This window comes from Triticum dicoccoides, chromosome 7B, assembly GCF_002162155.2.
Source record: "Triticum dicoccoides isolate Atlit2015 ecotype Zavitan chromosome 7B, WEW_v2.0, whole genome shotgun sequence".
Taxonomy (NCBI): Eukaryota; Viridiplantae; Streptophyta; class Magnoliopsida; order Poales; family Poaceae; genus Triticum; species Triticum dicoccoides.
The window spans coordinates 689,551,770-689,579,623 of NC_041393.1; the positions used below are offsets into that span (position 1 = coordinate 689,551,770).

Genomic DNA, 27,854 nt, shown 5'->3' on the forward strand with positions numbered 1-27,854 from the left:
GATCAGAGTCAATGGGGACCTCACAGAGTAGTTTACACCTTCGCGAGGCCTTCGTCAAGGTGATCCTCTTTCACCGTATCTATTTGTTATATGTGCGGAAGGGTTGTCAGCATTGCTGAATGATGCACAAACAATGGGCCGAATTAGTGGGGTGAAAATCTGCCAAAACGCACCGGCAATTTCCCACTTGCTTTTTGCCGATGATTCAGTACTCTTGCTGAAAGCTAACCAGGAGGAGGTTGTTGCTCCAAGAGAAATTTTAGAGCTGTATGAGAACTGCTCGGGCCAATGTATCAACTTGGAAAAATCTGCGGTAATGCTCGGTCCAAACACATCGGTAGAGGTGCGGAATAGTGTGAAAGCTGCTCTTCAGATCATGAGTGAGTCATGGAACGACAAGTATTTGGGTCTTCCAGTGCATGTCAGTAAATCAAGGAGGAAAGCATTTGCCTATGTTAAAGGCGCTATTGCGGGGCGTGTGTACGGATGGAAGGAGAAGCTTATTGCAAAGGTTGGCAAGGAAACACTCGTGACGGCAGTAGCACAAGCGATACCCACCTTTGCCATGTCCTGCTTCGATCTCACAAAAACTTTCTACCAAGAACTGAGCTCGCTAATTGGCACTTACTAGTAGAGCCAGCAGGACAAGGACAATACGGTTCATTGGATCAGTTGGGAGAAGTTAACCATGCCAAAGGCCAAGGGTGGGTTAGGGTTCCGGGATATGCATAGCTTCAACATGGCAATGCTGTCACGGCAAGGATGGAGGTTAATTCAGAACCCTGATACACTCTGTGGTCGCATTCTCAAGGCCCGTTACTTTCCTAACTGCAATGTATGGGAAGCTGAACCTAAAGAGGGCATCTTCTATGCCTGGAGAAGCTTGCTGAAAGGACTGGAGTTAATCCGCGAAGGCTATATATGGTGCATTGGGGATGGGAAGTCGGTCAAAATTTGGACTAATCCCTGGATCCCAAGGCCTTGGTCGCGGACTGTTATTACCCCGAGGGGGAACAATATCCTTCAGTATGTCAATGATCTCATAGATCCAGCTTCTGGGCAGTGGGATGAAAGACTCGTCAGAGAAACATTCTGGCCAGATGACGTGCACCACATACTTCAGATGCCATTACGGTACGGAGTTAGCGACTTCATCGCATGGCAGTTTTGTCACAGCCCTAGAATACCCGAGTAAAATAGTTCCAACTGCACTCATGCATCATGTCTAAAATTTCTGAAAGTTGAATTGAGGTTTGTTGAAACCCTCAGAAATCAGTTCAAAAATAACCAACTTTTAAAATCTTCTCAAATGAATCCAAGAAAATGTTCTTGTTGTTCTATAAAAATATTGGCCAGAGGTAAAATTCAAACCAATATTTTTAGGAGCTCAGAAACATTTATTTTGGCCATTTGAGTTAAGCCAATAATTATTTGCTTTCGATTTATATTTAATATATATTAAATATAACTCCAATAATTCCGGAAGTTTGTGAGTGGCTTTGTGTATATTTTAGCAAGCCATATAATAACCTACAAAATTTATTAAAATGATTTAGTGGCTAAACTAAATCAGAATAGAGGAAATGAAATAGAAAAAGAAAAACAGGAAAAGAGAGAGAGAGAGAGAGTTAGTACCTGGCCTCATCTGTGCAGCCCACCTGGCCGGCCCAGCCAACTGGCCCAGTCCACCACCGCAACCCCCTCTGTCGCCTTCCTCCTCGCGCCAGTAGGCACGGGCGTGTGCCCGCGGTGCGGTAGCACGCGCGCGGCCACCGACGACCACCTCCTGCTTCTGCCGACGCCCTGGACGACTCCAGACGACGCCAAGCACCCCCTGGAATCCCCTCGACCTCTCCCCGTGCTTCTCCCCTCCTCTGTCTCTCTCACGCGCAGCCATCCGAACACGCCCGTCGCGCCGCTCGCCGTTCCCGCGGCCACCGGCCAGCACTAGACACATGGACCAGCCCGCGAGCTCCGCCGTGCCACCCTCGTCCTCTCCATAAGCTCACATGGCTGGAAGATCTCCAACGCGCTGTCCCCAACCTCTTCTTCATCGTCGACCGCCGCGGATCTCCATCGCCGACTCGCCGTGGTCCGAGCTTCCCCGAGCACGCTGGCCATCTCTACGGAACCGCAGTGAGCCCCCAGCATTTTCCCCCTCTCCCCGCGGTCAACCCCTTCCTCTTGCCGCCTCCTCCACCGGAGCCGAGATGCTCCGCCGCACGAGCTCGACGTCGGCGTCCTTCCAGTGACCATTTGGTCCCGCGCATATGTCCGTTGGCCTTGTGCGCACGCGAAGAACCCGTAGGTGCTAACTGCTAGCCTCTCTGCGCGCTGCGTCATCGGTTTCGCCGACGTCCGAGCTCCGTCCACCACCATAGCTCATCGCCGGGCACGATTCCGGTGACCCCGCGACCTCCTACTTGGCCCTCCTACTCCCTGGTGCCCTCATCCTGCTAAGCCGACGCCTCTAACGCAAGTCCGGCGTGCCCCGCCATGTCCTGTGGTCGCCGCCGGCTGGCCTCCGACGTGATGATGTGGCACCATCATTAGGTACTAATGACCCTGCTAATTAGCCCCCTCTCTTGCTGACGGATGGGCCCCACGCCCTAATTAACCCCAGGTTTTATTTGCTGTTTAGTTTAGATTAACCCAACGGGACCCACGCGTTAGTGTTGACCTACTAGCGTGGCCGTTGACCTGGCCCACCGATCAGCGAGCTAAACAACCCTGTGGCACTAGCATGCGGCCCCCACAGGTCAGGTTTGACCTGGACCGTCTTGGTTGACTGCTAACATCAAGGTGACACAGTGCTGACGCAATAAAGTATTTTCGAGATTTAATTTTATTCTGGAAATTCCAGAAAATGTCCAAAACTTCTAAAAATCATAGAAACTAGTCCTAATATCTTTGTCAAGCACATAATTCTAAGTTAGTAGGAATTCGGGTTTAGCATATCCATTCGTATATAATAATAATAAAGTGAAGAAGAAACATTCAATTGTGAAAGGAGCGAGCATAGTGCTGCTAAATATTGGCGTGAGATCATAAGTCGGAATTGATTTCAGTGTGTTCACAAGGAGAACAATATGTTAACAATGCATGTTTCCATATATTTGTTTGAGGTGCAGGGAGGTTTACATCTAACAAAGGGACATACCAAGAGCAGGACGTAGTTTATCATTACATTGACAGGTCTAGCAAGATCAAGGTTGAATTATTATGTTATATGAGTCCAAAGTCAAAGGGCATGCGATGAAATAGTCTATGCTAAGTAGAACATAGAAGTCTGCCTTGTCACAATTGTAATGACATGCCACAGCTGCAAGGAAGACGCAAAGGGTTAGTTTTTTAGTACATAGATACAGATATATATATATTATATATAAAGGTAAATAGGATCGCAAAAGTCTAAAAAACCAAGGGAAGAACACCTATCAGCAAACGATGTAATGTCGGTAGCTACAGATCCTATCAAAGCACATATTCTTCACTTGTAAGCATGGACTAATCCGAGAAATAGATTATTTTTCCTGAAGCTCGGTGAAGCACATGGGCACGGACACATCAGTGGCTCTCTGCACGATTGATGTAGGTTGCATCCCCTTGGTGACAGTGAGGAACCCAACAATGCTTCTCCTGCATTGTGCGACCAGTGAATGCAGACACCATCACAAAATTTGTCTAGAGTGAGTTCACTGAATTCTGTTGTGTTCCAAGTTTCAGGTTGGCATGAAGAAGAATTTGAATGTTGAATTATTTTTTACCTTTCCATGAGCTTACCTTGTATACTAAAATCAGAACTCCATTCTATAATAATGATGCAATACACTTCCTATTCATAATTCTGATCACATTAACACATTCTTTTTCAGACAATGCGTGCATAAAGAAGTCTAGAAATACATTAGACTTTTCCTTCAATTACGACAATAGAGGAAAGCATTTCAGAAGATGGGTGTTTTTTCTTACTGTCTTAAACAAACACATGTTTACATGTGAGCTCACCTCCTTGTCGGATAAATCATTGGACTGGATCCAGGTCTCCAGCAGAAGCATCCTCTCATAAAGAATTCGTAGTATCTGCGAAAGAAAAGTTTCAGTAAGATGACTCCATGACATATACAATATTTTCTTCTAGTAAATCAAGGAACAATACACTTGATTTATGAAGAGTCGATGGTATGTAAACTTATTTACCAACTCTAAACATACACTTATCATCCAAAATTTATTGACCATACTACATTTGTATATCAAGAACATGTTGATCTCGACAATAAGAATTGTATCTTTTAACTATAGATAATATTTTTCCTTGCAAAGTAATTTCCTGAATTACATCAGGACAGATAGAAAGCATATCATCACTACTATATATAATGCAACTAAGAGTTTATTAGGCCATAATATGCCTTTTTATGGTAGCCATAGTAACTTCAAGATGAGAAGTCAAGAGAGATAGAAAAAACTCCATGTGTTTACCCACGATGAGCATGGAAAAATTTACAACCCACAGAAGCATCAAAGAACACATTATTAGAACCAGCATGGTCCAGAACTTACTCTGAAGCAACACTAATAAATTCACATCTTGTACATACCAAAACAAAAATAATGTATTACCAAGAAGCAAGATGAACAAAAGCATGTGCCTAAAAAAAAGCGAACCACCTGGAAACGGCCTGGTCATACAAAGAACAACGACCATCGAAAGAACTTCCACAAAAAAAAACCATCGAAAGAACCGCCCCAGAAAAAATGTATCTATGACTGAACGCCGCCATCACTAACAAAAACATCAGTGTCAACCCCTCCAAGGACAGAACAATCAGGCACCTTCTCTTGAACATAAGAATGGAATGGCAACTGATTGTAGCTCATAACAGCCTCAGACAGGTAAAGTAATGAAAGAATAACCCAGAAGACAGCAACGCATGCCAGACAAAGGGATGAACACATAAGAATATTAGATAAATAAAGACGTGACAAGCAAGAGTAAATAGAGCAAGATACGTGTTACCTTGCGAACAAAACAGCAAGAGCAGTATCCAGCAGGCTCCAGAGGTGCTCAGAGACTGAAAGTCACCAACAAACTGGAAGATGAAATCAAATAGAAGGTTGAAAAAATAGGGTATATATAGCAGATGTTGATCTAGTAGTAGTAGCTATGTTGCTATTCCTCCTCTGTTTACTCTTGCTTAGCTGAATACTGGTCCAGGGTATATATAACAAAAATCCTGCAGGGGGATATACTACTCACATGCCACCCATCCATTACACCAAATCCTAATTGAAAAGCCAAATGTAACCTAGACCAACTAAACACGCAGAAGCCACACACAGGTCCCAATTGTCATTTTCAGAAATAATGCATCGATTCTCATTTTTCACCATAGATGATAGATCTCAAACTTCATCATGCTTCGGCGCCTCTAATGACCCCCTCAATATGTCTACATTTAGTTATATACTTCACTAATCATCTAGCTAACTCAAATTTAGAGTGATCGATGCTTTGCTGATCAGGAAGAATGAACATACCCTGCCAATATACCTAGAAAAAGGCATGCAGACAACCAGGAGCACATGGCATCTCATACAAATGCATCTTGCCGTCAGCAAACTGCTACAACTACAATCCATCGAATAATCTTTATAAATCACATCTGGAACTACATTGGCTTGTCCCGTAGCTCCAACAACATGGCACATGCGAGCAGTTCCACCAAAAAAATTAGGTCCCACAAAAATACAAGCAAACAATGATACTTTTAGATGCCAGGCTTCTACCAATAAATGCACACGGAAGATATATGGATGCAAGAACACAAGCACGTGCCTCGAGAGCTGAGAATAGAAGGAGAGAAAGGGTCGACCTGTAGAGCGGTGCCGAAGACATAGCTGGACAAACTAACCAGAACCACGAGCACCCGTAGACAGTGGACCAACCTGCAGGGGAAAGAAAGCAAATCAGGGATTAGCTTGAGATAACCAGATTTGGGACGGTAAAAAACAAGTAAGCACATACAGATCGAGGACCCTCGCGCCAGGGCAGTTTTAGATGTGGTCTAAAAATAACGGTAAAAGTAGCAAACACTCTGTATTGTCATTTATCCATGGACCATCAGGAAAAAGCAACAATAGTCTCACAGGCACATTATGTTAAACATAAAATGCATACATATAATTAGTATGCTGATAGTGTCAGTATCGCGTGGAAAAGATCATAATCTGACATATACATTATGAGTACTCAAGGATTCTCCCATATACTTCCGTGTAAGCATTAATATATTCAACCGTGGATTTTTAGTAAGCTAAATAATTTCAGAGCATTGATCTGAATCACATACCTACACACAGACTGCGGCGGTTCCGCTCATAGCATTTAGAATGTCGACATTTTTCCCTTTTAAACCATATAGAAAACACAGAGAAGCAAGTATGATTTCTCTTCTATTATTAATGCACACGCCAATGTGCTTTACAATAAGCATGCATTCGTCACCCCTCGTTTTCTCTGCTCATGTACGTCTGCTAGATTATCTGGTGATAAGATGGTCTAATGCATATCTTACTAAACAACAAAGCATGTGCTTCGTCTGTGAGCCACTGTAAAATATGTGCATGCCAGTGTCTGTGTACACGTATGTGTGTGTCTGCTCAAAGATCAAGGTGTGCTCGTGTGCACTGCTCATCAATTGCCATGCTATCTGAAACCAAACCCTAATTTAAATGCCAGACAATGTAGAGCAAGAGTGGACTGAAAACAATGCCTTGCCAATAGCAAGCAGAACATCCACTTAAACCTCTAGTACATGTTGAACAACAAAGTATTCTCGACATGAAATTCGATGGTATGATACTCCTGGGAAAAAAATTAACTTTTTTTGTGAATAAAAAAATTTAATTTCAATGCCACTACATATTTAGACAGAATGAGAATGAGTACGACCAATAAGCAGATACTTACAGGTTCCTTAAGAGCAGCAATAGAACCAGAACCTCCTGTTTTCCTCTGAAGTGGTGGCAAGTGGCAACATATTATTCCTGGTGTTTTGAGAGCCATCTTCGTTCGCATCAGTCATCTATTTTGGATCAGACAACATGTATTTATCTGCAAGTGAATGACACATCAAATCAGTAACCATTTCATCATCTCGTGGTTGCATGAAGAACACATTGTTTTATCAGCGAGATGTTGTGTGCTTGGAGGCAGAAAAGGGGGGTGGGAATGAGAATGAGTACGACCAATAAGCAGATACTTACAGGTTCCTTAAGAGCAGCAATAGAACCAGAACCTCCTGTTTTCCTCTGAAGTGGTGGCAAGTGGCAACATATTATTCCTGGTGTTTTGAGAGCCATCTTCGTTCGCATCAGTCATCTTATTTGGATCAGACAACATGTATTTACCTGCAAGTGAATTTGACACATCAAATCAGTAACCATTTCATCATCTCGTGGTTGCGCGAAGAACACAGTGTTTTATTAGTGAGATGTTGTCTGCTTGGAGGCAGAAAAGGGGGGTGGGATATACCCTAGGTACTTCAATTACCTGAACGTTTTTTTAGCAATGAAAACAGCAGGAGAGACTCCCACTGTTATGTATTAAAGAAAAGATGTTTTTTACAGAGTTATTTACATATTTCCATGGTAATGGAAATTTTGGGCCCTAAAAAAAGGCCGAGGAAAGAAAAGGAAAACAGAGCAAACTACAACAGGGGAGGTTACAAGGAGTAGTCTAGGTGTGGAGGGAGGTAATCAAAGCCTCTAGTGTGCTTGTGTCTTCAGTCTTGATCCTGTATTTCAGGATTTCGAAATCAGCCAGCAGCCCCTTTTTCCACCTAATGATTGTGGGTCTATCTTTATCAAACCAGTGTTTGTTCCTTAGTTTCCATAGATTCGAATAACCACTTCCTTGAAGAGAGTTTGGTTCCATGCTCTACCAGATTGTACAATCATTTATTAAATGCACAGAGAGGTGTTCCACTGTATATGCAAGACATCCCAACAAGTTGTACTGAATGTACACTGGAAAAATAGGTGGGACTTGCTGCTTCATCCCTCAAGAAAAATAGAATCATTTCCATCTGCAGATCTATTTCCACCACATACCACACGAGTTCATCGAGGAAAGTAACCTTTCCATCTACAGCCTAAGGAGATTACTGTATTGAGATGTTATGCACTACTACATCTGCACCCAAAATGACTAAGAAAATGGAAGGTGAATAAGTTCGTGACTTTCCTGGCATGTTTTGCAGGCGAAGGAAGGAGACATGACCTATGTGGCCATGGGGCGGCGTCCGTAGCGAGCAGAATCAGGCGTCCCTCGATCTGGAATCGGTCGAGCAGGAGCAGACGTCCCTCGATCTCCACGTATTCTCCCGGCGCGCGAGCATCTCTTGACGGAGGTACGTGTCCTCCTCACCTTCTTCTCGTAGGGGAATGGCTGCTCGCCGGGGAGCTCTTGGTCGCCGGGCTGCGCGACGGCCGCCGCGGCCCAATCCTGCCGGCGGCGGAGGCGACCCTCCACCCAGAGCAGTGCGGCCGCCTTGGCCATCTCTTGACGGAGGGGCGTGTCCTCCTCACCTTCTTCTCGTAGGGGAACGGTTGCTCGCCGGGCTGCGCGGCGGCCGCCGCGGCCACCTTCTACCGGCGGCGGAGGCGGCGCGCCACCCAGAGCAGCGCGCCCGCATTGGCCTCTGTGAGCGCGAACAGGCCGAGAAGGAAGAGGAGAGGGCGACGTGAGGTCATGGATGGGTACCCGGGCGAGCGGCGGCGGCCGGCGGCGGGGCAGCGAGGCGGGCGCAGCCTAGGGTTTGGAGGGGGAGAGAGAGGCGGGGCGGGAGGAAGAGGATAGGGAGCGGCGCGAGTGGGAGAGGAGGAGACGAGGGGGAAGAATGCGGGAGTGAGGCGGCTAGGGTTATCTCCACTGGAGCCGCCACTTTTATACCCATGTGCGTGAAATGACGAAAATGCCCCGGGGGCACCGGAATTACGAGCACGAACGGGATGAAACTATTCATTGCTACAGGGCTCCTCTGTGATCCGACGGCCCAAGTCATCAGAAGGCTCGATCCGACGGCTCAGATCCGATCAAGCGCTTCGATCCAACGGCCAGGGATCGCGAGCGGCTGAGGAGGCGAGAGGATGACTGGAATCCTTATTTCTTGATTCAACTGTAACTCCAAATGAAATAAATCTCTACTACTTAAAAAACGTAAGGTTCCATTTCACCTTGCTTCCCATCATCCCTTCGTCCAACCTTCCATGAATATAATAATTAATTCCCCTTAATTACTTACCTTTTAACCCAATTCCATTTTAATTAATCAAAATATAAGGTAATTCACGGTCAGAATTTGATGAACATTTATATACACAATCACATTATTATTGAGAGGTAAATCACAATCTAGCGTATTAGAATATTTGTATCCCGTTGCAATGCACGAGCATTGTTCTAGTTATATATGAAAAATGATCAGAAAAATCCAAAGAACCTGTTTATGGCATTATCATGCATGTTTGAACAACTTAAAGTTGCTGTATACAACAATTTGAATTAATGGCATTTGAAATGTCATATATGGAGTATGAATTTGAATCTTAGATTCAAACCAACTCTATTTAACTTGCTGCTAGTTGCATTAGCTCAAACCACAGCATATTGCCATGTCATGATCATGCATCATATTATGCACTGCATTGATTGTGTTCTTCCTTGTTTGCCGGTGTTTATCCCCTCTCGATAGACGTGGTTCTGACGATGAGTTCAATGACACCGATGAAGAGCTATACTATCTTCAGAAGTGCCAGGCAAGCAAAAACCCCTTGTTCATTCCGATACAATCCCACTCTCTCGCTCCTGCTCTCTTTTACCGCATTAGGACAACAACGATTCATCTGTTACTTGTTGCGGTAGTTGAACCCCTTTTTTCCTCTGCATGACCTGTCATTGCCACAATAAAATAGATGAAACCCACTAGCATGAGTAGGAGTTGTTTGAGCCCTGTTGTGCCTACTCATTCATGCTTGTTTGTCATGCCTGCTACTGCTTAGAGTTGAGTCAGGTCTGATTCATCGGGGATGAATTGGAACAGTGATGAACATGTCCTATTGTGTGTGAGCTAAGTGTGTGAACACGATTTGGTAAAGGTAGCGGTGAGAGGCCATATAGGAGTACATGGTGGGTTGTCTCATTGAAGCCGTCCTCAGGAACTGAGTTCTGTGTTTATGATCCATGAAATAGCTACTACCATGCATTGTGCCCGGAAATATGACCCCGCTCGACTTCTTAACCACCCTCGTCCTCTGTCCAGGAGTTGGTGTTTATAGTATGTTGGAGGCCGTGGGCAGCGCTGACCCGAGGGGTGGGCTGTGATGCGGTAGGCATGTGGCCGGTATGCTGGGCGCCCGTTTGGTGTCGCGGAACCCTGTACACATCGTTCGGGGCCGTATGTGGAAACCTCGGCCGGACTCCTTGCGGATGGAACCTGAATAGGTGATAAACCTGGACTAGAGACTTGAGTGTTTAGGTAGGTCGTGGTCTACGCCCACGTCGGCTTTCGCTTGAAGTCTGCCGAGCACATGTCGTGTGCAGACGCTAAGTGGTGGAAACATGTATGAAGAAGTACTACCCTGCAAGGTTAATATGATCTATTCGAATAGCCACGTCGGCGGTAAAGGACTTCTGGGTCGCCTGTACAGTTCATAGACAAGTGAAAGTGGATACTCTAAAATACGAAAGATAAGCGTGAGTGCTATGGATGGCGTTCTCGTAGGGAGACAGGAGCGGATCCATAGTGGTGTATTGATATGGTGAATATGTGGACTCGTGTGTGCCACCTCAAAGAGTTACTTGTAGTCGTAGTTCTGGATAGCCACCGAGTCAAAGCTGGCTTGCTGCAGTTAAACCCCACCATCCCCTTTGTTGATGATGATGCATATGTAGTTAGTTCTTATGTAAGTCTTGCTGGGTACATTTGTACTCACGTTTGCCTATTTTATGTTTTTGCAAAGAGACTTCAGTCTCACTAGTAGTACCGCGTGGACTTCGACGTTTAGCTTGTTACTTCAGCTATGATCTTGTGCCCTCGGCAGGATCTGGTAGATAGTTAGGCTTCTCAGCCTTTTTCATTTGTAGATGTCTGTACTTAGACATGTTAAGCTTCCGCATGTGCTTTGACTTGTATGCTCTGAATGCTGGGCCGAGAGACCCATGTTTGTTATATCTCGCTCCTCGGAGCCTATTGAATAAAATACTTGAGTTGTAGAGTCATGTTGTGATGCCATGTTGTATTTGCACATATCGAGCATATTGTGTGTATGCTATTGAAATGCTTGATATGTGTGGGATCTGACTATCTAGTTGTTTATCCTTGGTAGCCTCTCTTACCGGGAAATGTCTCCTAGTGCTTCCACTGAGCCTTGGTAGCTTGCTACTGCTCCGGAACACTTAGGCTGGCCGGCATGTGTCCTTCTTCGTTCCTGTGTCTATCCATTCGGGGAAATGTCACGCGGTGTCAACCGGAGTCCTGTTAGCCTGCTACAGCCCGGTTTACCGGAGTCCTGCTAGCCCAGTTGCTACAGCCCGGATTCACTCGTTGATGACCGACACATTCTTTGCTGGGTCATGTATGCCTGTCTTAGTGCCATTTTGGGTTCACAACTAGCCATGTCAGCCCGGGCTCCTTGTCATATGGATGCTAGCGACACTATCATATATGTGTGCCAAAAGACACAAATGGTCCCGGGCAAGGTAAGGCGACACCCGTGCGAATACCGTGCGTGAGGCCGCAAAGTGATATGAGGTGTTACATGCTAGATCGGTGTGGCTTTGAGTCGGGGTCCTGACAAGTTTGATCCCAAGGGGCTACATTTGGTTAAGAGCGCATATAAGCTACATGTCGAGCTGCTGAAGGTGGGCGCAAATGGTGGCATGGGGATGAGCTCTCATGTAGTGGGCAACCTGAATAACTGCACTGATGACTCATGGAAGCGGATTTGGAAGCTACCTTGCCCCAGGAATGTTCAGATGTTTGCTTGAAGGATCAAGCACGAGTCATTGCCGATGTTGACTAACATGCAGAGGAGGGGCATGACAACACAGAGCACGAAATGTTATTTTTGTGGCAGAACTAACGAAGACGGGGCTCACCTATTTGTCAAATGCACCAAGGCTAAGGAGATATGGCGGGAGTTAGCATTGGAGAAAGAGAGAATGGACCTGGAGGACATGACGGACGTGCATGCAATGTTGGATTATCTTTGGGGTTGTGATGAAAAGAAGCGCATGAAGATACTCACATTTTGGTGGTTGTGGTGGAGTATCAGGAACAAATTACGCAAGAGGGAATCACCACTGGCACCAGCTGAGGTGGCCCGCAGGACCCGCAACCTAACGCTTGAATATGAGCAAGTTTATATCCCGGGGCCCAAGAAACCAAGTGTTGATAAGTGGAGGCCACCAGCGGAGGGAGTGATCAAATTCAACCTGGATGGGTCATTTGTCCAAGGTGAGAATCATGTGCGCTGGGGTGTCGCTGCCCGAAACACGGATGGTGATCTGGTGGCTGCCCGAGCCGGTAGAGACGAATATACCAGTGATCCATTTGGATAGGAGGCTATCGCCATGTCCCAGGCGGTTTCCCTTGCAGCGGACCTCGGAGTTGTTCGCCTGAATTCGAGACCGATTCACAGCTTCTGGCGGAAGCATTAGATCTCCGGAAGGCAGATTCTTCGCTGTATGCTGCTGTTATCGAGGATACGAAATTCCAGCTGAAAATGTGGTTCTCCAATTATGTAGTACAAGTGTGTCATCGAAGTGCAAATTCAGTTGCACATGAGTTGGCCAAGATCGGCCATATGTATCCAGCGAACCAGTATGTGGAGTTTGAGTCCGATGTACCAGCCAATCTGGCTGCCAGTGTTGCCGGGGATTTACCCCGAGACCGTTAAGTAATAAAAGCAATGCTTTTCCCAAAAAAAAAACAGCCACGCGATATAAACGCTATGCTGAAAAAAAATCTGTTTTCTGCGTTCGCGTAGACGCTGCGGGCGCTCCAGCGAAGGTGCAAAAAATGTGCGCGCGACATAAGAAGTTTAGCGCGTGGGGCTAAATGGCATCATGCGCCGTTTATTTCATGCGCCCTCTTCCGCGTGCTGCACACTCAAGCGCTCGCGTCGTACCCTCTCCCCCGTCCACTCCCTTTTCATGGGGAGAAGCGCCACGCCGGACGAGCCCCCAGCAGCGGAGGAAGAGCCCACGGCTGAGGAGGGCGTCCGCCCGTGTCGGCGGTCGTACTCCTCCGTCTCACGACGGAGGAGCCTTGACGGCGGCTCGAGGCTGATACATCCATTTTGCATCATGCTCTTATATGAATATTTACTGCATTATGGGCATTATTACACGTTATATCACAATACTTATGTCTTTTCTTTCTTATTTTATAAGGTTTACATGAAGAGGGAGAATGCCGGCAGCTGGAATTCTGGACTGGAAAATGAGCAAATATTAGAGACCTATTCTGCACAACTACAGAAGTCTTGAAACTTCACGGAGATCATTTTGTAATAAATAAAAAATAATGGAAGAAGAAAGCACCAGAGGGGGTCCACCAGCCAGCCATGAGGGTGGAGGGCGCGTCCCCTACCTCGTGGCCCCCTGGTAGGCCCCCGACATCATCTTCTGCTATATGGTGTCTTTTGCCTTGAAAAAAAAATCAGAGAGAAGCTCTCGGGATGAAGCGCCGCCGTCTCGAGGCGGAACCTGGGCAGGACCAATCTAGGGCTCCAGTGGAGCTATTCTGCCGGGGAAACATCCCTTCAGGAGGGGGAAATCACCGTCATTGTCATCACCATCGATCCTCTCATCGAGAGGGGGTCAATCTCCATCAACATCTTCGCCAGCACCATCTCCTCTCAAACCATAGTTCACCTCTTGTATCCGATCTTGGTCTCAAAACCTTAGATTGGTACCTGTGGGTTGCTAGTAGTGTTGATTACTCCTTGTAGTTGATGCTAGTTGGTTTATTCGATGGAAGATCATATGTTCAGATCCTTAATGCTATTCAATAATCCTCTAATTATGAACATGAATATGCTTTGTGAGTAGTTACATTTGTTCCTGAGGACATGGGAGAAGTCTTGTTATAAGTAATCATGTGAATTTGGTATTCGTTTGATATTTTGATGAGATGTATGTTGTCTCTCCTCTAGTGGTCTTATGTCAACATCGACTACATGACACTTCACCATGATTTTGGCCTAGGGGAAGGCATTGAGAAGTAATAAGTATATGATGGGTTGCTAGAGTGAGAGAAGCTTGAACCCTTGTTTATGCATTGCTTCGTTAGGGGCTGATTTGTATCCATATGTTTCATGCTATGATTAGGTTTACCTTAATTCTTCTTTCGTAGTTGTGGATGCTTGCAAGAGGGGTTAATCATAAGTGGGAAGCTTGTCCAAGTAAGTATAGCAGCCAAGCCCGGTCCACCCAAATATCAAATTATCAAAGTAATGAACGTGAATCGTATGAGCATGATGAAAACTAGCTTGACAATAATTCCCATGTGTCCTCGGGATTGCGTTGCTTTATATAAGAGTTTGTCTAGGCTTGCCCTTTGCTACAAAAAGGATTAGGCCACCTAGCTGCACCTTGTTTACTTTTTTTACTTGTTACCCATTACGAATTACATTATCACAAAACTATCTATTACCGATAACTTCAGTGCTTGCAGAGAATACATTGCTGAAAACCGCTTATCATTTCCTTCTGCTCCTTGTTGGGTTCGACACTCTTACTTATCGAAAGGACTATGATAGATCCCCTATACTTGTGGGTCATCAATACTCTTTTCGAGCGTTGTTGTCGGGGAGTGAAGCGCCTTTAGTAGGTGGAATTCGGTAAGGAAATATTTATATAGTGTGCTGAAATTTACTGTCACTTGTTACTATGGAAAATAATTCTTTGAGGGGCTTGTTCGGGGTATATTCACCTCGACCAGAAGAGCAAAGAGTTGCTCCTCAACCTACTGAACCTACTGAAAATATTTACTTTGAAATTCCTTCGGGTATGATAGAGAAGCTGCTAGCTAATCCTTTTACAGGAGATGGAACATTGCATCCCGATTTGCACCTAATCTATGTGGCTGAAGTTTGTGGATTATTTAAGATTGCAGGTATGCCCGAGGATGTTATCAATAAGAAGGTCTCCCTTTATCTTTGAAGGGAGAGGCATTGACATAGTTTAGGCTATGTGATGATATGGGATCATGGAACTACAACCGATTGAAATTGGAATTTCATCAGAAGTTTTATCATATGCATCTTGTTCATCGTGATCGTAATTATATATATAATTTTTGGCCTCGCGAAGGAGAAAGCATCGCTCAAGCTTGTGGGGGGGGGGGGCTTAAGTCAATGTTATATTCATGCCCCAATCATGAGATCTCAAGAGAAACTATTGTTCAAAAAAATTATGCTCGACTTTCTCATAATGATCGGTCCATGCTCGATACTTCTTGTACTGGTTCTTTTATGATGAAGACTACTGAATTCAAATGGGATTTATTGGAAAAAATTAAATGCAACTCTAAAGATTGGGAACTCGACGAAGGTAAGGTGTTAGGTATAAACCCTAAGTTTGATTGTGTTAAATCTTTTATGGATACCAATGTTTTTCTTGAATTTAGCATTAAATATGGACTTGACTCTGAGATAGTAGCTTCTTTCTGTGAATCATTTGCTACTCATGTTGATCTCCCTAAGGAGAAGTGGTTTAAATATCATCCTCCCATTGAAGTGAAAGTAGTAGAACCTATTAAAGTTGAAGAAGAAACTATTACTTATAATATTGATCATATTGTTCATACTGCTTATATTGAGAAACCATCTTTTCCTATTAGAATAAAGGATCATGCTAAAGCTTCAATTGTGGTTCGTAAGAGTTATACTAGAACACCCACACCCCCTGCAAATTAAAGTTGAACCTAGTATTCCTATGGTTAAAGATCTCTTGGTCGATAATATTGATGGGCATGTTATTTATTTCTGTGATGAAGCTGATAGGATTGCTAAACCCGATACTAAAGGTAAACATAGACCTGTTGTTGGCATGCCTATTGTTTCTGCTAAAATAGGAGATAATTGTTATCATGGCTTATGTGATATGGGTGCTAGTGTGAGTGCAATACCTTATACTCTATATAAAGAAATTATGAATGATATTGCACCTGCTGAGATAGAAGAGATTGATGTTACGATTAAGCTTGCCAATAGAGATATTATATCACCAGTTGAGATTGTTAGAGATGTTGAAGTCTTGTGTGGGAAAATTAAGTACCCTACTGATTTTCTTATTCTTGGTTCCCCACAAGATAACTTTTGTCCCATTATATTTGGTAGACCCTTCTTGAATACTGTTAATGCTAAGATAGATTGCGAAAAGGATATTGTTACTGTTGGTTTAGGGGATATGTCTCATGACTTTAATTTTTCTATATTTCATAGACAACCCCATGATAAAGAACTGCCTAGTAAGGATGAAATTATTGGTCTTGCTTCTATTGCTGTGCCTCCTGATGATACTTTAGAACAATATTTGCTGGATCATGAAAATGATATGTTTATGAATGAAAGAAGAGAAATAGATGAAGTATTCTTTAAGCAATGACCTATTTTGAAACACAACTTGCCTATTTAAATCCTTGGGGATCCTCGTCCACCCAAGGGTGATCCCATGTTTGAGCTTAAACAATTACCTGATACTCTTAAATACGCTTATCTTGATGAAAAGAATATATATCCTGTTATTTTTAGTGCTAACCTTTCAGAGCATGAAGAAAATAAATTATTGAAAACTCTGAAGAAGCACCATGCCGCTTTTGGATACACTCTTAATGATCTTAAGGGAATTAGCCCCACTCTTTGTCAGCACAAAATAAAATTGGAGAAAGATTCTAAACTAGTTGTTGATCATCAACGACGGTTAAATCCTAAGATGAAAAAAGTGGTAAGAAATGAAATACTAAAGCTTCTGGAGGCAGGTATAATTTATCCTATTGCTAATAATCAGTGGGTAAGTCCCGTTCATTGTGTCCCTAAGAAGGAAGGTATTACTGTTGTTCCTAATGACAAGAATAAATTGATCCCATAAAGAATTGTTACAGGTTATAGAATGGTAATTGATTTCCGCAAATTAAATAAAGCTACTAGAAAAGATCATTACCCTCTACCTTTTATTGATCAAATGCTAGAAAGACTATCCAAACATACACATTTTTGCTTTCTAGATGGTTATTCTGGTTTCTCTCAAATACCTGTGTCAAAAGATGATCAAGAAAAGACCACTTTTACTTGCCCTTTCGGTACTTTTGCTTATAGACGTATGCCTTTTGGTTTATGCAATGCACCTGCTATCTTTCAAAGATGTATGACTGCTATATTCTCTAACTTTTGTGAAAAGATTGTTGAGGTTTTCATTGATGATTTCTCAGTTTATGAAACTTCTTTTGATGATTTCTCAAGCAACCTTGGTCGAGTTTTGCAGAGATGCAAAAAAACTCATCTTGTCTTGAATTGGGAAAAATGTCACTTTATGGTTAATGAAGGTATTGTCTTGGGGCATAAAATTTCTAAAAGAGAATTTGAATTTGATAAACCTAAAGTAGATGCTATTGAAAAGATGTTGTGTCCTAAAGACATCAAAGGTATAAGAAGTTTCCTTGGTCATGCTGGTTTCTATAAGAGGTTTATTAAATACTTCTCTAAAATTTCTAGGCCTCTCACTAATCTCTTGCAAAAAGATGTTCCTTTTGTTTTTGATGATGATTGTGTAGAAGCATTTGAAATACTTAAGAAATCCTTGATTTCTGCACCTATGTTCAGCCACCTAATTGAAAGTTACCCTTTGGAATTATGTGTGATGCTAGTGATTATGCTGTTGGTGGTATTCTAGGGCAAAGAGTTGATAAGAAATTAAATGTTATCCATTATGCTAGTAAAACTCTAGACATTGCCCAGAGAAATTATGATAGTATCGAAAACGAATTTTTAGCAGTTGTATTTGCTTGTGATAAGTTCAGATCTCATATTGTTGATTCCAAAGTAACTGTTCACACTGATCATGCTGCTATTAAAATATCTTATGGAAAAGAAAGATGCTAAACCTAGACTTGTTATATGGGTTCTCTTGCTACAATAATTTGATTTACATATTATTGATACAAAGGGAGCTGAGAACCCCATTGCAAACAACTTGTCTATGTTAGAAAATGTTCTTGATGACCCACTGTCTATTGATGATAGCTTTCCTGATGAACAATTAGCTGTCATAAATGCTTTTCGTATTGCTCCATGGTATGCTGATTATGCTAATTACATTGTTGCTAAATTTATACCACCTAGTTTCACATACCAAAAAAAGAAAAAGTTTTTTTTCATGATTTAAGACATTACTTTTGGGATGGCCCACACCTTTATAAAAAAGGAATAGATGGTGTTATTAGTCGTTGTGTACCTGAGAATGAACATGAACACATCCTACGCAAGTGTCACTCCGAGGCTTATGGAGGACACCACGCTGGAGATAGAAATGCACATAAGGTATTGCAATCCGGTTTTTATTAGCCTACTCTTTTCAAAGATGCTCGTAAGTTTGTCTTGTCTTGTGATCAATGCCAAAGAATTGGTAATATTAGTAGACGTCTAGAAATGCCTATGAACTATTCACTTGTTATTGAACCATTTGATGTTTGGGGCTTTGATTATATGGGGCCCTTTCCTTCCTCCAATGGGTATACACATATTTTAGTTGTTGTTGATTATGTTACTAAGTGGGTAGAAGCTATTCCAACTAGTAGTGCTGATCATAACACTTCTATTAAGATGCTTAAAGAAGTTATTTTCCCGAGGTTTGGAGTCCCTAGATATTTAATGACTGATGGTGGTTCACATTTTATTCATGGTGCTTTTCGTAAAATGCTTGCTAAGTATGATGTTAATCATAGAATTGCATCTCCATATCATCCTCAGTCTAGTGGTCAAGTAGAATTGAGTAATAGAGAGATTAAATTTGTTTTGCAAAAGACTGTTAATAGATCTAGAAAGAATTGGTCCAAGAAACTTGATGATGCATTATGGGCTTATAGAACTGCTTATAAAAATCCTATGGGTATGTCTCCGTATAAAATGGTTTATGGAAAGGCATGTCACTTATCTCTCGAACTAGAACATAAGGCATATTGGGCCATTAAAGAGCTCAATTATGATTTCAAACTTGCCGGTGAGAAGAGGTTATTTGACACCAGCTCGCTTGATGAATTGATAACCCAAGCCTATGAGAATGCCTAGTTGTTTAAAGAAAAGGTTAAAAGATGGCATGACAAAAGGGTACAAAAGCGTGAGTTTAATGTAGGTGATCATGTTTTGCTATACAACTCTAGTTTACGATTTTTTGCAGGCAAACTTTTGTCTAAATGGGAAGGTCCTTACATTATCGAGGAGGTCTATCGTTCCGGTGCCATCAAAATTAATAACGCCGAAGGCACAAATCCGAAGGTGGTAAACGGTCAAAGAATCAAACATTATATTTCAGGTACTCCCATAAATGTTGAAACCAATATTATTAACACCGTAACCTCAGAGGAGTACATAAGGGACACTTTGCAGAACGTTTCAGACTCCGAAAAGGAATCCAGAAACAAGCACGATAGTGGACACCCGACCTTCTCCCGCTCGGGATTCCTGGCTGTCGGATCCTTCCTTTGATGCATTATGGACCGTAGGATCTCGCTCGGGAGAGATCTCGGCCGTCGGATCAAGCTGGATCACTGCTATAATGAATAGTGATGAATAGTAGCCTCCATTCGATTTTTCTTACTGACTTTTCTTACTCTGGAATTACTGTCTTGCCTCGCTGACGTGTGGGGTTGATCCCAAGTGGGCCACGCCAGTCAGTGACTGTGTCTGCGAGCGTGGTCTGTTTGTTATTTAGTGTATAAGTATTCATGCCACCGCCTGTAAAACTGGATGGCCGCCGATGGTATTTTGGACATTTCGCGTACCCCTATAAAACCGAAGCGGCAGCGACTGAAAACCTAGCCGCTTCCTCCCCTTGCGCGGTCGCGCCGCCTCCCCTGGTAGGTATGAGGTACGGTAATTAAACCGACTCCAAAACTGTTCTAATAGCAATTTCTCTCCGTTTTGGAATACTAAAAAAACTAAGAAATTAAAAGTAGTCCGAAAGAGGCACGAGACAGCCACGAGGGTGAGGGCGTGCCCCCCTACCTCGTGGCCACCTCGTGTGCCCTCCGGACTCCGTTTTCTTGCACATTACTTCTTTTGGTCGGTAAAAATTCATTATATAATCTCCCGAAGGTTTTGACCACCGTACCATGACAAAATCCTTTGTATTTATTTCGAGCTATTTTTCTGATAGATCTAGATCACCATGACGTCTCCAAGCGCCCCTAAGGACAAGTTTTTTGAGAAGGTCACCAACCCTTACCTTGCGGAGGTGCTGCAACACCCTCAAACCATTGAAGTGTGTGAGGGGGTGCTGCATATCCGCAATGTTGAGGGACCGAAGAAGACCGGAAGCGTGGAGACAAGACTCGAAGCAATGGAGCAACAAGTTTTCAAGTGCCAAGGGAAGGTGGAACGTGGACTCAACGCCAATCACATGATGACCGCGGAGTTCACTAACAATCACAAGCTGGATGCCAAGAACATCGGGAGGCCATCTTCAAGCTTCACGAGAAAATCGAGCACCTCCAGGCCCAGATCTATGACCTGCAAAACCAAAACTGTGAGTATGAATATAGATTGAAGAGGATGAGTTTGGCTGTAGATTTGAGAATCCCATAGACTCGTTCATCCTTCTACAATGATGAGCCTATGCCTTAGAAGATGGGCGACAAGCCTATATCATCAACGACTCCATCATCACCACCTCCGAAGAAAGAGACATAAATACATGGGTATGGGCACTCCCTTTGGCAACTGCCAAGCTTGGGGGAGGTGCCCCGCTATCGTATCAGCATCACACCTCCATCTTTATCGTTTTTCTTAGTTTGATCCTTTTGGTTATATCTTGATCTAGTAGAAGGAAGTTTTAGTATGATCTACCTTTGAGTTTTGTTTTGATCTCTATCTGTGTAATCGAGTTCATGAGTTATATATAATAAAGAGTAGTTTTGAGTTGAGGGCTTTGCTATCTTGCTATGATCTTGAGGGAATCAAAGAAAGAATAAAAAGAAATAAAAGATCATACGTTGATTTTGTGGAAAGTAATGACTTCACATATAAAGAGTATGATGAATAAAAGTTGTTGAGAGTTGACAAACATAGCTTTGGTCACTGTTGTAATTAATAGGAAGTAATAAAGTAAGACAGGTTTTCACATATAAATATAGTATTTTGAACATCTTTTGTAATTGTGAGCACTCATTAAAATATGACATGCTAAAAAGTCGATGTTGGAAAAGAAAGACAACATAATGGGTTATGTTTTCTTATATCCGAAGAAGTTGTATTGTCATGGATCATCCAATATGTTGAGCTTGCCTTTCCCCCTCATGCTAGACAAATTCTTTACACCAAGTAGAGATGCTACTTGTGCTTCCAAACATCCTTAAACCCAGTTTTGCCATGAGAGTCCATCATATCTACCTATGGATTGAGTAAGATCCTTCAAGTAAGTTGTCATTGGTCCAAGCAATAAAAATGCTCTCTAAATATGTATGATCTATTAGTGTGAAGAAAATAAGCTTTACACGAACTTGCGATATGGAAGAAATAAAAGCGACGGGCTGCATAATAAAGGTCCCTATCACAAGCGGCAATATAAAGTGACGTTCTTTTGCATTAAGTTTTTGTGCATCCAATCATAAAAGCTCATGACAACCTCTGCTCCCCTCTACGAAGAGCCTATCTTTTAGTTTTACCTTCTACCCTCATACAAGAGTCATGGTGATCATCACCTTTCCTTTTTACACTTTTATCCTTTGGCAAGGACTATGTGTTAGAGAGATCCGGATATATATATCCACTCGGATGTAGGTTTTCATAAAGTATTATTATTGAAATTACCCTTGAGGTAAAAGGTTCGGAGGCGAAACTATAAGCCCCTATCTTTCTCTATGTCCGATTGAAACTTTCTACCCATAAGTATCACGTGAGTGTTAGCAATTGTGAAAGACTAAATGATAGTTGAGTATGTGGAATTGCTGAAAAGCTCTTACATTGACTCTTTCCGATGTTATGATAAATTGCAATTGCTTCAATGCCTGAGATCATAGTTTGTTAGGTTTCAATAAAGTTTCCGATTCATACTTTACCTTGTGAATAAATTGTTACTTTTGCATAAGAAATCATCTAACAATATATGTTCATGTTCTAAAGATGATCATGATGCCCTCATGTCCGTATTTTATTTTTGTTGACACCTCTATCTCTAAACATGTGGACATATTTTTTTCGATATCGGCTTTCGCTTGAGGACAACCGAGGTCTAAGCTTGGGGGAGTTGATACATCTATTTTGCATCATGCTTTTATATCAATATTTATTGCACTATGGGATGTTATTACACGTGATATCACAATACTTATGCCTTTTCTCTCTTATTTTATAAGGTTTACATGAAGAGGGAGAATGCCGACAGCTGGAATTCTGGATTGGAAAAGGAGCAAATATTAGAGACCTATTCTGCACAACTCTAAAAGTCCTGAAACTTCACGGAGATCAGTTTTGAAATAAATAAAAAAATTGGAAGAAGAAATCACCAGAGGGGGGCCACCAGCAAGCCACGAGGGTGGAGGGCGCGCCCTACCCCCGGGCGTGCCCCCTTACTCGTGGGCCTCCTGGCAGGCCCCCGACATCCATCTTCTGCTATATGGTGTCTTTTGCCCTGAAAAAAGTCATAGAGAAGCTTTCGGGATGAAGCGCCGCCGTCTCGAGGTGGAACTTGGGCAGGACCAATCTAGGGCTCCGGCGGAGCTGTTCTGCAGGGGAAACATGCCTGCAGGAGGGAGAAATCACCGTCATCGTCATCACCATCGATCCTCTCATTTAGAGGGGGTCAATCTCCATCAACATCTTCACCAGCACCATCTCCTCTCAAACCTTAGTTCATATCTTGTATCCGATCTTTGTCTCAAAACCTCAGATTGGTACCTGTGGGTTGCTAGTAGTGTTTCTTACTTCTTGTAGTTGATGCTAGCTGGTTTATTCGGTGGAAGATCATATGTTCATATCCTTAATGCTATTCAATACTCCTCTGATTATGAACATGAATATGCTTTGTGAGTAGTTACGTTTGTTCCTGGGGACATGGGAGAAGTCTTGTTATAAGTAATCGTGTGAATTTGCTATTCATCCGATATTTTGATGAGATGCATGTTGTCTCTCCTCTAGTGGTGTTATGTGAACGTCGACTACATGAAAGTTCACCATGATTTGGTCCTAGGGGAAGGCATTGGGAAGTAATAAGTAGATGATGGGTTGCTAGAGTGACAGAATCTTAAACTCTAGTTTATGTGTTGCTTCGTAAGGGGCTCATTTGGATCCATATGTTTCATGCTATGGTTAGGTTTATCTTAATTCTTCTTTCGTAGTTGCAGATGCTTGTGAGAGGGGTTAATCATAAGCGGGAGGCTTGTCCAAGGAAGGACAAGAACCAAGCACCGGTCCACTCACGTATCAAATTATCAAAGTAACGAACATAAATCATATGAGCACGATGAAAACTAGCTTGACAATGATTCCCATGTGTCCTCGAGAGCGCCTTGCTTTATATAAGAGTTTGTCCTGACTTGTCCTTTGCTACAAAAAGGATTGGGCGACCTTGCTGCACCTTGTTTACTTTTGTTACTTGTTACCCATTACGAATTACCTCATAACAAAACTATCTGTTCCCGATAATTTCAGTGCTTGCAGTACCTTGCTGAAAACCGCTTGCCATTTCCTTCTGCTCCTCGTTGGTTTCGACACTCTTACTTATCAAAAGGACTACGATAGATCCCTATACTTGTTGGTCATCAGAGGACTTGATTCGTCCACTTCTTCGCCGCGCGCTTCCTCGCACCGTCCGCGCGGATACACCGCTCGCGCTCGGGGTCGCCGGCCCCGCCGGAGCTGTGGCCAGAGCTCCACATACGGCCCCACATGGTGTTTGGAGGCGGAAGAGGGCTCACCGGCGGCGAGAAATGCGAGGGTTTTGACCCGTATCTGCCCCGCAACCCGTAGATATACAGCTTCGTGGGTGAGGTTTGCGGGCCGCGGTAAAAAAATTTATGGGCCGGACGAGTATTCAGGCTCTGTTCTGGCCAGAAAATTGGGCCGAGCCCGTATACTCATCGGAATCATGCGGGTTCGTGTGGTCTGCTAGACATTCTCTAAGGTGGGGACCGGTCGACATCTTTTTCGGAAACAAGTCATACAACAGCGTCCTCCTTTTAATTTGGTCTTTATATAGCAAGCCATAACAAGCCATCAATATTAGTACCAAATAAGACTTGGCATCAATATTTCCATGCCAACACTATATCACAGCTGTATCTCGTTTATTACATACGCACTGAGATATCTCCATGCAGTTAATGCATTTGGTAGCCTGCCTTGTATATCTACCTATTGCTGGTCTATATATTATAGCACAAGGCTCGACTCAAGCCCATGAGTCGTATTATTCCCAGATCTATCAAACATTCAAACATGATGTGCCACGGATCCGGCAGCCGGATGAGAGGCAAGGCAGCACTGATCTTACTCCTCGCCATCCTTGTATGCCATGCGTTCTCCGCACACGGTAAGTTCCTTCGTAAGCAAGGGACCGATTCGTCGAAAGATTATCCATCGTACGTGTGTGCTAATATGCATCTTGTCCGTTCCATCTTACGCAGCCATCCGTCAGCCAGACGACTGGCACGACATACTGCGCAAGGAGTGTAAGCTGAGCGTGTGCCATGAAATCGGAGGACACAAGAGTTGCTTCTGCTGCTTGGCGACGCCCGACAGTCCTTGTTGGTTCAAGGAGGACGAGTGCAAGAAGGTCTGCTCGCAGGTGCAGCTGCCACCATCCTCCTCTGCAGGCACCAATCAAATAGTGTTGTGAGATCTTTGCAACCATGCCAATAAGAGACCACGCCGTGCTTTTGTTTTCAAAATTAATCGAATGGGTCGTCTAATGCTGTATCTCCTTTAAAAAAATTGTGTAAGGAATGGAGTCAAGAAATCCAGCTTTTCCCTGATTTTTAGCTGTGACCAAAGTACTGTTGTTTATTTGCAAAATTAAATAAATTTGCGTGAAACAATTGCTGTATGATTTTGCAGCAATTAATACCGGTTCAATTCCTTGTTGTATTTGTCTTCTTCCAGCTAATGCACAGTGGAAGGGATAAAAAGATGGCTAATAGCGCTTCCAAAATATACAAGATACTACTAGTGGAACATGCGCGCTCTCTTCGACCGGGCAGCCATTGTTAAACTAGTAGAACGCCGTGCTTTGCTACGGGCTATAATGCATATATAAACAAATCAAATAAATGACTAAGGTCATTGTTAAGGTCTAAGATTATTTCTCCCTCATACATCCGGGTGTGTTCGGATATCAAACAGGCGCCCAGTAGCCTTCCCAAATCCAGAAATATGGTTTCCCGGACTATTCGCCATGTTTGGGCCCAACACAAAACCCCCATCCTACGATGCATCCTTCTATTTTCCTGCCGAACCTTCCCCTTGCTGCTTGGTTTTTTCTCGCCGTAACGAGACTTTCTCGCTGGACCACTTCTTTAAAATTGGATCATGTCTACCTCACCTTCTCCATGCATTGTAACAGAAACAACTTTTTTTCTTATTTACAATATACTAATAGAGTGGGTTAAACTAACACATACTATTGAAACAAAACAACAAATAACTATAGAGATCATATTCAAAAGTCCATTGAATTTTACAAATGCACGCAGTAAAATGTCATCTTTTCTAGGGTTTTTAATTGTGTCGCAATACGTGCCAATATCTCGCATTTCTCATATCCTGCATCTATTTAGAGTTTGCAACGCCTTCATTTCAACCTGTCAATGTCATGATCAAATGACATTACATGCCCATTGAATTATGCAATTTTGTATCGTGATGTATGGGTGTGACGCCTTCCCCGGCTACACATTCGACTCCTATCCTCTGCGCCATCCGGTGTTGTTGGCGCTAAGTAGCAACACTACAGGAACGCATCATCTTCTTATTTCTCCTTCCTCACCAGCTTTAGTTCTCCATCATACTTATTTCCTGGAATACACTCTCTTTCATTTCTTGCTTTATTTTCTGTAGCATTCTTTCGTTCTCCAATACCATGAACCATTTGGCCAATTTAATTTATTTTTCCTTCTTATTCTTGGAGCACTCTTCCATTCTACTATATCGTGAACCACCTGTCCAATGTAGTGTCATGTTGTCTTCGCACGCGAACGTTACGACAACCGTCAGCGTGTGGACATCTTGCAGATCATGGTCGTCATCCATCTTGGTGAATGCTTGGTCGCCCATGTCGCGAGCGCATGCTGGTCGTTGCGCATGTTGGCAAGTGGTGCTCGGCCATGCCATGGAGAGACTGTTGACCCTTCAAGCTCGTGAGCGCTTTCAAAATGATTCAACACGATTAACTATTTGCTTCATAAATTAGTTACGCAAATAAGAGCATCTCCAGCCGCGCCCCCAACAAGCCCCCCGAGGCGATTTTTCAGCCGCTGACGCCAAAAAATCGATCCAGTCGCGCCCCCAGGGGCCCATTTTTCGCCGGCTCGGGCCAAAATTGGCGCCGGCGGACCCAACCCGAACCCGGCATGCTGGGGGGCGCTCGGGAGCGTCGGGCGAATATTTTTTGGCGCGAAAGCGCCATGGGCCAGCCGCGTCAGCGACTCGACTCTCTTCTCGCCGCTTCGTTGTCCTCATCGCCTCGTTTCCCGCGGCAAATCAATGCCAAAGTTGCGCGCGCTGCCGCGCCGGTCAGCCTCCATTGATGCCTCACGGACGGCGCAGTGAAGGCCGGGCGACGCGCGTCCCCTCGCCCGCCACGCCTCCCGCCACGTGTAATGCGCCGGCCAAGCCTTCCACGCTGTGCCTCCGCCTATATAAGCCGACCACCGGCGCGACGGAGACCCGCACAGACACTCCACCGCCGACGCGCCCATTTCTCCCCCTTCCTCCTCTCGCCGTCTCCAGTTCAGAAGGATGGCCGAGCGCTTCCTAGGCGACGGCGCGGCGACGAATGGCTTCGGGCGCCGCCATCTTCACGAGGACGAGGCTCGCCTCCTTTTCGAGGCCGAGTACCCGGCCCCGCCGGACTTGCGGGTGCCCGGGGCGTGGAGGATCAGCGCCGGCGGCGTGCCGGTGCCACCACCACCCACCGGGGCGGCGCGGCGTGCGGAGATCGCACGTATCCGCGCGTCCCTGCCACGGGCGGCGAGGGAAGGCCCGCGGTACACCCCCGACAGCCCGCTCTGGGAGCCCTACTTCCGAAGCCGACACGCAGAGCAGCTCGAGGCGACGAACGGCGTCGTGCCCTCCGGCAGGCCCAACTCCGAGGGCCGGCGCCGGTGGTGGGGTGTGCCCGGCCGCACGTTGGAGGCCGTCCTCGAGTACATCGAGGGAGGCAACACGCCGCGCCTTGAGTACAATGCTCCCCCGTCCTTCTCACGCCGCCGTGGGAGCTCCTGGACGCCGAGGCGCATGGAGCGGCCCGACGCGTCCTCCTCCTTGTTCGGCCGCTCGTCGGGCTCTCCTTGCCTCCGCCCCGTCAAGCCGGAGCCCTAGGACACGCCTGTCAGCACGCGCACCCGCAGCTC

The 27,854-nt window shown here is 44.3% G+C and overlaps 2 long non-coding RNA genes across 7 annotated transcripts; one reads left to right on the forward strand and one right to left on the reverse strand.

Moving 5' to 3' along the window:
• Nucleotides 1-3,022: 3,022 nt before the first annotated feature.
• LOC119337392 lies at nt 3,023-8,905 on the reverse strand. 6 transcript variants are annotated; one of them, XR_005163284.1, is made up of 6 exons: nt 7,273-8,905; nt 6,977-7,120; nt 5,024-5,952; nt 4,009-4,083; nt 3,435-3,639; nt 3,023-3,322 (listed from the first exon to the last, which is right to left on the reverse strand). It is a non-coding gene; the product is annotated as an uncharacterized LOC119337392 (long non-coding RNA). The 6 variants fall into 6 exon arrangements; XR_005163287.1 differs by lacking the exon at nt 3,023-3,322 and having other exon boundaries at nt 3,399-3,639; nt 7,273-7,416; nt 8,288-8,904; XR_005163288.1 differs by lacking the exon at nt 3,023-3,322 and having other exon boundaries at nt 3,399-3,639; nt 5,024-5,078; nt 5,545-5,952; nt 7,273-8,903.
• Nucleotides 8,906-24,694: 15,789 nt separating this feature from the next.
• On the forward strand, nt 24,695-25,265 carry LOC119335504. The gene is made up of 2 exons (XR_005161897.1): nt 24,695-24,817; nt 24,912-25,265. It is a non-coding gene; the product is annotated as an uncharacterized LOC119335504 (long non-coding RNA).
• Nucleotides 25,266-27,854: the final 2,589 nt, after the last annotated feature.